Below are 12,203 nucleotides of genomic sequence, written 5' to 3'. Positions count from 1 at the left end.
TGCATGGGACAGACCCGGGGAGGGAGGGAGCGGGTCCCTTGTCAAGGCCAAGCACCTCATCCAGCCACCTGCGTGTCCCGTGTCGGGGTATGGCCAAGTTCCTAAAACAGTTTAAAGAGAGAGGATCCATGGGGAAAAGCAGCCCTGTAGCTGTGCCCAGGCCTGGCTGGTTGGGCTGCAGTCTGGGAGGTCCCTCGCGGCGCAGGCAGAGCTTGCAGCTCCTGCAGTGCTGGCACGATGCTGGTTGCTGCCGTGCCCACGCTTCCCACCCAGCCTGAGCCAGCGTTGGGGGGACTGCACATGGGAAGTGCCTTGCTGGGCCTGGGTGACATGTTGGCGTGGCCCCACGGGGTGGGGACCCATCTCTTTGTGCAGAGGCTCTGCGAGCTGCAACATCAAACCCGCTCCCTCCTGCGGCAGCAGCTGGAGACCCTGGAGCGGCTCCGTGTGCTGCTGTGGGAGGAGAAGGCGGCCGCACCTCGGCAGCTCCAGGAGGCTATGGAGAAGGTCAGGGAATGGAGAGGGGTGGTGGCAGTGCGCAGTGATTGTGTCACCTCCTGTGTGCCCCGGGTGGGGACAGGGACACGTTCCCATGGGAGCTGGTAGCTCTGGGGCAGGATCTGCTCCCTGGCAGTGCCACAGGGAGGGTTGGCTTTGGACAAAAATAACTAGAGAGCAGCCACAGTTGCTCCTCCATCAGCCCCAATGATGGAGACGGGTGGGCGCTCCTTCTCTGCTCAGCAGTGAAGTAGTTGGGATCCATGGCAGGCATCAGCCCTTGGGGAAATCTTGGTTCCCTGTCCCTGGTGCCCGCAGCTTGGCAGTGGGGATGTCTGCCGCAGAGCGGAGCGGCTCCTCTCCACCACCCTCTTACCCCATCTGTGGGCTGCAGACGAGTGGGGCCGTCTGTGTATCTGTCCACGTGCAGGAGCCGGACTGGAGGCAGCAGCGGGCCCAGAGGCAGAAGCGAGAGCATCTTCACCGGGAGAAGGCGGCAGCGGTGGGAGGCCTGGAGGAGCCGCTGGCCCAAGTGAGTGCTCTGCAGGAGGCAGGGATGTGTGGGGTGGGACCCCCTCCTCTTTGTCCCCCCTGTCCTGTCCGAACCGGGACTGAAGACGCTGCCTGTGTGCAGAGATGGAGCCAGCGTCCGCACCTCCGCTCCGCTGCCTCCCAGTCCCCAAGCACTGCGCCCAGCCTCCAGCAGCACAGCCCTGGGTCCCTGGGTCTCCTGCACCATGTCCAGCGCTGCCTGCAGGAGCTGCAGGTGGATAAGACACACCGCACAGACAACCTGGAGAACCCCGAAGTCCTGGGAAGAGAACTGGGCACCGCAGCAAGCAAGGAGGAATGGGGACAGTCTGGGACAAGGGACTCGCCCTCCACCGCAGCCTCACCCAAGCAAGAGGTGCAGAGCTCCACTGCCAAGTACTCCAAGGGGGGTTGTTTGTAACCTAGGGACTTTGGGCAGATCCCATCACCATCATGTGGGGTTAAGGGATGCTGGGGTCATCTGAGGATGGCTAAGGGACCTGCTGGCGGGGGGACACCTGCTGGTGATAGAGCCACGGAGGTCCTAGGGAAGTCCTCTGGGTTTGCTTGGACCAGGCCTGGGGTCCCTACACACCTCTTCCCACTCTGCAGCTTCTCCTCTGCTCTCCTCAGCCTCCAATCTTCTACCCTGGGATGTGGCCATGGGACACAGCTCAGGCAGGCTGGCAGTGGCATTTCCCTTTCTGTGCCACCACGCTCATCAGTTCTGGCTCTTCCTCCCTTGCAGCAGAGGTTCCTGGTACCAGACACCCTATGCCCCAGCAGGAGCAGCAGGAGGAAACACGACTGCAGGAGGAGTCGTCTGCTGTGACAGGGACTTGGACTGGGGCACAGAGGTGCTGAGACATCCCTGGCTGCTCCATCTCCCTGTACATGCCCAGAAGAACCAGCCATAAAGCTGCTGGACTCTCCCTTTGCGGGACATTCCCCACAGACCTTCCCAAATGGAAACTTCCCTTCGGGTCCTCCTGGTTGTGCTCCTTTCCAGAGCTGGTGGCTGAGGGACATTTGTCTTGGGTGCGATCGGTATGGGTCTGGGTCTCCACCAGGCCATTGTCCAGGTCCAGCCAGGCCAACATTGGAGCGCTACCAGCATCTTTACTTTCTTTGCATTCCCTAAGGAACTTGGGGTGGTGAGGTCCCTACCGCAGGGGTGGTGGCGGAGTGGGGCTGGGGAGGATGCTCTGGGGTTGGGAAGAGATGTGGGGAAGGAAAAGAGGGTGCAAGGGCTGGAAGAAGGCTTGTGCCTTGCCAGGGCAAGGTGGAGGCTGAGGCCACGCACACTTTGCAAGCAGGATGTGGGCTCTGAGTTGGTGAATCCTGCACCCAGAAGCCAAGGCATTTCAGGTGGAAAACAAAGTCTTCAGCTGGCAAGTGCCTGGTTGGCAGGAGGCAGGGCTGGCAGGCAGGAGGAAGGGGGCTCAGGAGATGTCTCATGCACTGGGTGCCCCAGGGGAGCTCAAGGGTCTGGCAGCAGGTCCCCGGGCTGGGCTGGTTTGGTGCCTCCATGGGACTGAGCTTCCTGCAGAGCCTGGTCCTGGGAGTGAGAGAGGAGAAATCTGGCTCCGGCTCCCTCCAGCTGCCCCAGACAGCTCAGCCCCTGCTCCTGGATTTCCAGGTGTTCCCAGGCAAGCAGGACACGGCCACACAGCCAAGCCAGGGGCACCAGCCCCGGGATGGCTGCAGGCAGGAACACTTAATGAAAAAAAAAAAAAAAAAAAAAGGAAAATTGAAAATTTTTCTGTTTAAAAGCTTTCATTCCATTTGAAAGAGGAGAAACCTTTTTCTCAGTCTTTGCACATCACATTGGAGAAAATACTGTTCTTAATTTGCAGGAGAATGTCCAAGGAGAGCTCTTCCCCTTGCAAGGGGGGAAATGAGAATTTCTTGCAGCACTCGATTATGCTGCGCCTCCTGCCAGGGGAAGAGAGGGAATGAGAAGAGCAATATTTGTATGCTTTCTTTCCAATTAAAATAAAAGTGTTTTTCATTCTATTTTTCTGGAATGTTGGACTGGGGAGGTTTCTGAAATTACCTATGATGCCCAGCCCTTGCTGAAGTTATTACATTTTTTTTACTTTAATTTTCACAAAGAGAACTGTGGTGAAAGCTACCTTTTTTTTTCTTTCTTTTTTTTTTTTTTCCTGAATAGCTTTTAATTAAAACCCAAAGGCTTGCAAGGCCCCATGGATGCCTTTGCAAGCAGCAGCCTGAGCTTCCCGGTCAAAGCACAGGTCCATCACCTATCCCTTAGCAGGAGGCTGGTGCAGGGCTGGCTGCCAGCTCCCTGGGTGGTCACAGCAGCATTTCCATCGCTGTCACTCTCTGTTACATGCATGGAGGTTTTGACCTCGGGGGGACCTTCATTGACTTCTCAGGCTTGAGTGCTCCAATGCATGTGGCTGTCGGGGCACACAAATGGGGCTAGTTTGTCACCTTCTGCTTCTCCAGGGAGGGCTGCGAGGAGGTGGGGATGATGGATGGAAAGGGTGCAGGATCACCGGGAGGCTTGCAGCTTGCATGGTGAAAAATGCTGGCTTGTGTGGAAGAAAGGGTGTGAAATTGCCGGGTGTTGAGGGGAGAGTAGGACCTTGGATATTCTTCTGGTCCTCTCCTTGGAGGACCCGTTGGTGTAAGGAACAGCTCTGGGCTAGAAACAAACTCTTTGAACCCCTTTTTTATAAGGATTTATTTATAGACCGGTGAAGATGTCTGCACAGCACATTGGAACTGCTCAGAAAGTGATGCGAATCTGCACCGAATGAGAAAAAAATACAGAAGAGCTGCCCCTTGCCTGCTGTGCATTGTGAAATGGTTCTCCAGGTGAGGTGAACTGCAGTGTCCTCCATCATCACAGGAGCTTTGGTCCCAAGGGCAGCCCACGGCAGTGGTGCTGCCCACCTGAACTGTGCCTCCCCCCTCCAACCACCTTATTTTTATTCTCTGCTGCTTGGCATCAGCTGAAGCATCTGTTTGTCTTTGCTTGTTTTCCTTGGTGTTTTTCGGCTTGGGACGAAGCCTGGAGCTCTGCTTTCACGGGGTCTGGTGCAGGGGACCAGGGTCTGCAGGAAAATCTCCCCAAAAACATCCCTGTGTTCCAAAGGCTTTGCTTGCTGTGTGCCACCTGCAGCTCCAGGCAAACCCTTGCTTCTGAGGGTATAAAGGAGAGCATGTTCTCCAGAGAGGAGCATCTCGTGGTTATCAGTAAGGGAAGGATCTGGTGGCAGTACAGTGTACGGTGACAGCACCAGGTATGTGATGTTTTTTGTCTCTACCTGCCGGATGGATCACAGTTTTCAGGGTTAATCCTGAAAACTCACGTGGGCCGTGGTATGGCAGGGGCTCTTCTCATTGCTGGGTGTGTGTAACACGGAGGAAGTTCAAATGCAGTTTTCCTGGCTGTGTCTCTACGAATTGCCCCGTGGAGGGACTTCCTTCTCCTCTGTGGCACTGGAGGTGGCCGTGGGTCCTGAGCTCAGGCTGGGGACGAGGTGGCCACCACCCTGCGCTCTCCTGCCCCTCCTCCTTGGTCATCATCTGTCCTCCACAAGCGAGCACCACTGCGACATCCCTGTCTGTGTGGGTTCACAGGCACTGACAAACCTCCTCCTTTGGGATTTTGGGCTCTGCAGGGGCAGGTGAACACTGGCGGGATTATGCTGGGGGGCTGAGAGCCATGGGATGGGCACGAGGAGGACTCATGGGGACAAGGGCAGTGGGAATGGCTGTGGTATGCGCCAGGTCCTGCAGAGATATCAGGGACCTGGGGGCAGAATGGCCCTGCTGGAGGGGATAGATGGGTTGTGACCTGGTGGTGATCCCTGGGGAGGAGCCCGCGGGGCTGCCCTCCTCTGTGCTGAGCTCACCACCTCCATGCAGAGCCAGGCAGGCCTCCCCAGCTGCCACCAAGTGCAAATGCACAAACCCAGCCTTAATGCAGAGGTGTCGGCAGCTCAGCCCGACCTACCCTCACCTCGAGCTGCCAGGTCTGCTCTGACTCCTGCCGCAACGTTTTGATTTGGTCTGAGGCAGCAATAACTCACAATTATTTGCAGGGAAAAACATAATCAAGAGCTACATGAAACTAATTGTGGTCTCTTTATTTGATCCGATGCTGCAGTACGATGCACCCTTTCAAACGGGACCTGAGCACTCCCACGGTGGAGATGCAGAGCTCGTGGTCCTGTGGCAGGGCCGGACTCCTGGGGGCTGATTTAATGCGTGCCTGGTAGAAGCCTTTAATGAACAATGAGGGGCAGTGGATAGAGTAAGACCATAGTGCTTTTCTGTTTTGAAATATTTATATATTCTTATTATTTTTTTTTTCCCCCAGTTTTTATCATTTTTTAATGCTCGGGTGCTGGCAGGGACCTGCTCAGCACCAACACCTGCCCTGCTCAGGGCTGATGCTGTTGGCATTGCCTCTGCTGCCTCCTGCGCTGGATCCGGCCGCTTTGCTTCGCGCTGGAGCCATTCAGAGGACGGCAGGGAGAAGAAGCTTGGCAGAAGGAGCCGACTTCCCCTCGTGTGTTGGGAATGACGTTGGCTCCAGAAATAGAGCTGGAGAGGTGCAGGGCACGCGTGTGAATGCCTGGGACCGCTCTTCATGCAGGAGTCAACATTTCCCTGATTAAAAAGCCACTGAGCTTCCAGGCCGCTTGGTGGCAGGGAAAACCTGAGCTAAATGGAGTCTCACGGGACCCCAGCTCCAGCGCTGATCGCAGCCAGGTTTTGGGCATGCTTCTTTGGGTGTCGCTTGCTTTTGAAATCGGGAAGTGGAAAAAGAAGAGCCTTCCCTATCTGCACGGGGTAACAAAGCCTTGTAGAGATGTGATGAGCTCTTAAACCCTTTGTATTTTTGGCTTCTCTGTGTTTAAAACCCTGCCTGGAGCAGGGCGGCTTGTGCTCCCGCAGCCCTCCAACAGGCAGCAGCATGCCCCTACCTCCTTTACACCTGCAGAAATGGTCGGAAAAAGCAATTTACAGGGGTTACAGAGGACTCCAATAATATAGCCCATATGTGCTGATAATATGCCTGGCTATTTTAAAATCTTCTGTAATGACAGAGCCTTTGCAGAGGCAGCAGAGAAGAAAAGTTCCTCTCTTTTACATTTAAAGACTGTTAAGTACAGCGTCAAGTGTTAAGATTGTTAAGTGCCACCACTGCTTTGCAAGCTTTTCTAAGTAGCTGGTGTGTTAGCCAACAGCTAGAAAACTGCGTGCACAGGAGTGATGGAGTTAAATTATTTCCTTATTTATTTATTTTAATTTTGATGTTTTGTGGTGTCTGTGCTCTTCCTCAGCAGGCAGGGTTATCCCACGTAAAGATGTATTCCCCAAAGATTAGTGTCTCTGTGACAGAGACACTGAGTGCTGAAAAATCCCCAAATCCTGGAAACGGTGATGCACACTGTGCAATATGGAAGAAAATGCTGGGTTATAGCTGAACACCATTTTTAAAAGTTATATAAAAATAGCAGCTGGAGATGCTGAATTAGTATGGATGTGGAATTGGTAGTAATAAAGGACCGAGGGTGCTTTTGGGAGACTCTTATGCTAAGGAAAGGCCTGAAGCACAGAAATGGTTATCTCCATCCAGTATTATTAGAATTAGAATATTAATAGAATGGAATGGAATAGAATGAAATGGTTAGAATAGGACAGGACAGGACAGGACAGAACAGAACAGGATAGAATAGAACAGAACAAAACAGAACAGAACAGAACAGAACACACCTTTGCTGAGATCTCCCCAGCCCTGCCCTCGGTGGAGGCCACGAGCCTCCGAGTGGTGCAGCTGAGGCTCACACGTGCGGGAAATGAATCGAGGCCAGACTGCTACTCGAAAATTTGATGTTTTTCTACTATCAGCGGAGATGCCTACCCACAGCAGTGCTGCTTAGCTGGAAGATTACTTGCCTTCCGCTTGAGTGATTTTGTGTGTTTTTATGGAGAGTGCTCACCCATTAGAGATATTTACTTACGGAGAGCATCTCCTAATCCCTGGGGATTGCAGATACTTGTAGTTCCTGGCTGATATATTTTCTTTGCACTGATTAAGTTCTCCCTCTGAGGAAGGCAGGATAATCAGTGTCATCCCCACCTCACGTGAACAAGTCCTTCCCGATGCAGACAGGGAAGTGAAGAGCAGTTGTGTCAGGCTAACGATGTCCCAGTGAGGCTGGAGATGTCTGGGTAATCAGTGGCATTTGTCACGAGGGAGATGTCATTCCCACTCTTCTGCCGGAGCTGCTGGTGAGGGTAATTAGCTAGAATTATTGCACAGACATGTGGGGAGCTGTTCAGTGAGTGCCTGCATCTCCCGCGCGCTGTTAGCAGAGCTTCTCCCGGTGCCTAATAGCTGCTGCCTGTGCTACAAAGCCAGAGGCTGCTGAAGGGTAGGGGTTGCAGCTACAAGCAGTGTGACCCAGGCAGGAAAAGGCTGACATCCTTCTTTGCCATGTCTGGGGTGGCTGGGGCAGTGAATCTGGCTCCAGACAGCGACTTACAAGGGGAAAAGCTGCTGCCGTGCACAGCGGGTGCACGTGGACCAGCATTAACGCCGCTGGGGCTTGGCCAGCGTCCTGCAGCAGGAGCCTTGGTCCTGCAGAGCCCGAGCATCCCTGCCATGGGGCTGGGAGGACGGGGCTCCGCCAGTCTGCAGCTGCCCCTGGGGCACCTCAGCTGAGAAAAAGGGCACCAGGGGAGTGCTCATCACTGCCAGGGAATGGGATAGAGGTGCTTGGGTCTATGGATTACATACATTTCCCCTTGTGCTCATTAGACTTCCCTACTTCTTAAGCCGTGCTGGTTAGGCAGAGCCATTTGGGGCTGCGGTAAAGCCTCCCATCACTAGTATGAATTACAGGCAAGGGCTAATTGAAGGTATGTTTGCTTTGTGCTGACACAAGCTGGTGCTCATACTGGTTTTTGGGAGTGGCAGTTAATTTTAGTCCCATCTGATGGCAGCGGTTTCCTGGGAAGTGCCAGGTAAGCAGACAATTTCTGCTTATGACGAGAAATACCCACAGCTCCTAGTCGGTGTTGACTGCATGGAGCAGCACTTGCCTTATGTAAATTAACTAATTCCCACTATTCCAGGGCAATACTGGTTAATCAGATGTATTTCTGTGATTAGCACGACTAAATCCAGCCAATCAATAGGGAGTGTGGAGCATGGTGATTTTAGGCAAGTACACTTAACATTTGCTGATTAATTTCTATGATTCTGAGACGGTATCAGCCCGTAAGAGACATTTTTCTCCTGGTAGGTAATTAGTGTCATACAATAATGCAGTGTGCAGTAGTGCTTAACTAACAGCATATTTGCTGCCCAACGTCTAATTCCAATAATTTCTGGAGGATGCCACTAAATCAGAAGCATTTTTGCCGATACTGTCTCCCTCCATTTCTAGGGCATCTGGGATGATCAGGGTGAGCTGCAGCTGCTCACCTTTTCCTCTTTAACTCATTCAGTTACTAACCCCCCCTCAACCAGCAAGCAGCAAAGAGCATTTTGCTCTCAGAGGACAGCTCCTCTTGGAGGGGAGCTCAGGTCTGGGTGGGTGGGAGACCTGCTCCTCTAATGGCAGAGCCCCCACCGGCCCCAAGGATCCCCTGGGGGACAGTGGGCCTTCTGCTCCTCTTTCCTCCCATTCCTCCACATACCCATCAGCTCCCACCCTCCTTGACATTAACCAGGTACAAATTCTGTTTATAATGCATAATTCAATCATTGGCATGAAATGGGGGATACAGCTGTTAAGCAGGGCTAGGCTTGTCTTATGCTGATTAATTCTCTAAATTTCTGGGTAATTGGATTTATTAGACGTGTTTTGCGCTTACGCAGAACAATTCCCATTGCTGTGCAGGACATTGCTGTGCTGGCTGGGGACACTGCTCTCTGCTGCAGGCAGCTGCTCACTGGGACCACTCTATGCCCTCCCCCTTCCAGTGGGCAGGAGCAGAGCTGTTGTCGGCTGATCAGCTCCCAGCATCCCGAGGAATTCCCGACAATGTTCTTAATGTGCCAACCAGCAGCATTCGGATGCAGGCAGTGCTTTGGACCGGCCAGGCTGAATGGGGCCAAGGCGGCTGCGTGCGGTGCAAATAAACACCGTCACCTCTACAAGGGGCTGGGATGTCTGCTTTCACTCTGGGTAAGGCACTCTGCTTATTCCTGGCAATTCTGAGCAAGGGGAGCGACGATGAGCCACGCTTACCTTCCAGTGGCAATTTCTCACCTTTCTGATGAATTCTGTGAGGACATTTTTTCCTGGACTAGCACATCATGAGTAATGATGGCTGAGCAGAGACATGGTTGGGTTTTAGCTAGGATTTCCCGTTGGTCCTAGATAATGTGGATTAATCAGAGTTGTTTTCCTAACAGTGCCCACCATCCCTGAGGAGGTGCCAGACATAGTGGTTAACTGAAGACATTTGATTTATACTGATTAAATCCCAACAATGTTGGAGAACACCAGGCAACAAGAGCTTTGCTGCTTGTGTTGTTTTTCTACCCTAGTTCTTGCAAGATTAGGATAGGGTAGGGTAGGCTAGGCTAGGCCCTACAAAGATCACCTAGTCCAACTGCCTGACCCCTTCAGGGCTATCCAAAAGCCAAATCAGAGTGGTGAGGGCATTGTCCAAATGCCTCTTGAACACTGACAGGCATGGGGGCACCACCCACCTCACCAGCAACCTGTCCCATTGTCTGACCACCCTCACAGTAAGGACATTTTCCCAATGTCCAGGCTGACCTCCCCTGGCGCAGCTCTGTGCCCTCCCCGTGTGCCCTGCCATCGGTCCCCAGGGAGCAGAGGCCGGTGCCTCGCTCTGTGCTTCCCCTCCCCAGGGAGCTGCAGGGAGCGGTGAGGCTGTCTCTGGGCCTCCACTTCTCCAGCCTGGACAACCAGAATACTTTGTTCCCATGGACCTGTAGGAGATAGTGAGATATTTCTGTGCTGCCATCAGCAGTTCCCACATCACTGGAAGAATCTGAGGAGCTGGAGATGTTCCCCTGATGGAGCCTCGTGCAGCTGGTCCCATTTTTCCCTTGGAGAATGTTGGATGTTGAGAGCTGGATATTTTTTCTACAAATTGCTTTCCTGTATTTCTGGAACACACTGTGTGTTCGATAGCATTGGGTGACCATCTTTCCCCATTCAACCATGGGTGACATTGGGTGACCGTCCAACCCCATAAAGAGGTGTCCCACCCAGACACAATCCAAAATGCTCAAAGCTCTTCTACATGCCGACTTGGAGTATGTTCTTGCCTGTACTGACGGCCTTCAGCAAGTGTGGGTTTAGAAATGAACCTCATGGAGAAGGGCCCCCCACACCCGTGTCCATTTCCTGCCATGGACTTGGGTGTTGGGTGCACGGCTGGTTGTGGCTGCCCCCCTACATCAGAAATGCTGTTGATTCATCCACTGGGAAAAGAGAATAGAGGAGGAAAAAAAAACAACCAATCAAACAGAAAAGAAATCTCAAACCACCCAAGGGGAACAAAGGAAAGTTGTTGCTGCTTGTGTGACATGAGAAACTGGACAGAAAATTGAAGAACGGAGGAAAAGAAAAATGAAAGAAAGCCACTGCCATGTTGTTCCACCGGAGGGATCACATGAAAAAAAAGATGAAATATGATGGTAAAGAAATGAGAAAAATGAGAAACAATATTTGTCACTATTTTATCCAGCAGGGAAAAAATGATAAGAAATGAGATAAAGGCTGGTGCTGCTTTGCTGCTCTAAAGGAAGATGACACATGAGGAGCAGCAGTGCAGGGAAAAAACCTGTTTTCTGGGATAAAATGGGGAAAAACCCTTTTACTTTGCCCCAGAGAAAAAGTGAAGCAAAATAAGAGAAATTCTGCAGGGAGTGGGAAAAAAAAAAGGAAAGTCCACCATGATTCACTGAATAAAAGAGAAAGTATGAATAAGGTGAGGAAGAATATAAAGAAAAACAATTAGAAATGCTATGGAAGTGAAAAAAATATATTTAATGGCAGTTTTTCTTTGGTGAAAACATGAAGCTGGAACGAAATACTGGAAAAAATAAGATTTTTTTTTTCATTAGGTATGAAAAATATCAAGAGAATCCAAAGGAAAAGGTCATGAATAGAAACACATGTTAAACCCTTTTGATGAAAACAGGGAACTGTCAGTAAATGGAGAAGAAAAAGAGCAAGAAAGAAGGAGGTGTTACTTGGCCTTCCCGGGGAGAAAGGAGAACTGGGAAAATGCAGATGAGAACCCTGTCTTCCCCACCAGTGGGTGAGATAATGAAAGCTGCACGTCTCCCCTTCTCCTTGTGAGACCAACAAAAATACAACAAAATGAGGAAAAATCAAAGGAGATTAATGACTCTTCAGTCCTCGGGGGAAAAAAAATGTCCAGAATAACTGAAAAAAATAAAAAGAAGAAACAAATAAGAAAAGACTCACCCCTTGAGTAAAAATGATCCAATTCCCCTTGAATGTGGGACCAGCCCCATGTGTGAACATGCCCCTGTGCAAACCAGCTCGAGGGCTTGGCATAGGGAAACTGAGGCACGTGTGGTGCTCCCAGCACCCCAGAACAGCCCTGAATCCTACTGGGGTGTGTGTATGGGGGGTGGATGGAGTCTCACCAATTCATGCAAAAAGTCACACTGGGCACTGGTTTAGGAAGGCAAAGTCCCTGGGACCTCTTGCCCTCGTCCTCACACCTGAGGAGGACAAGCACCTGCCAGCGCTCAGCTATTTGCCCTGCTGCTTCTCTGCCTGCTCTTAACCCCACTGGGAACCTGTTCCCATTTAATGGTTTCACTGTCAAACAGAAGGTTCCTGGCCATAAAAGCTCCTTAGGGCTCGAGGGAATGAGAATAATTGTTGCCATCAAACGAAAAGCCTTATTGCTTAATATTCCAATGCATTCACTGTTTTTTTCCCAATTCTTTCAGCAACTTTAATAAAAATGTTGAAATGATTTTCAAGAGTTGTTTTTATGATAGGTGACAGCCAGTAATAACCTGACACCTGACATATTTCATGTTTGCCATGCAAGAAGGACTTCCTTTACCCTGCTCAGCATGGCGCTTCGTACTCTCCTTCACATTTTATGGAGTGCAAAGAGCCCCTGATTTGCAGATGAGAGCCTCTCTCAGCCCGGTA

Source organism: Cygnus atratus, chromosome 17, assembly GCF_013377495.2.
Source record: "Cygnus atratus isolate AKBS03 ecotype Queensland, Australia chromosome 17, CAtr_DNAZoo_HiC_assembly, whole genome shotgun sequence".
NCBI classification, from domain to species: domain Eukaryota; kingdom Metazoa; phylum Chordata; class Aves; order Anseriformes; family Anatidae; genus Cygnus; species Cygnus atratus.
This window is presented reverse-complemented; position numbering follows the sequence as displayed.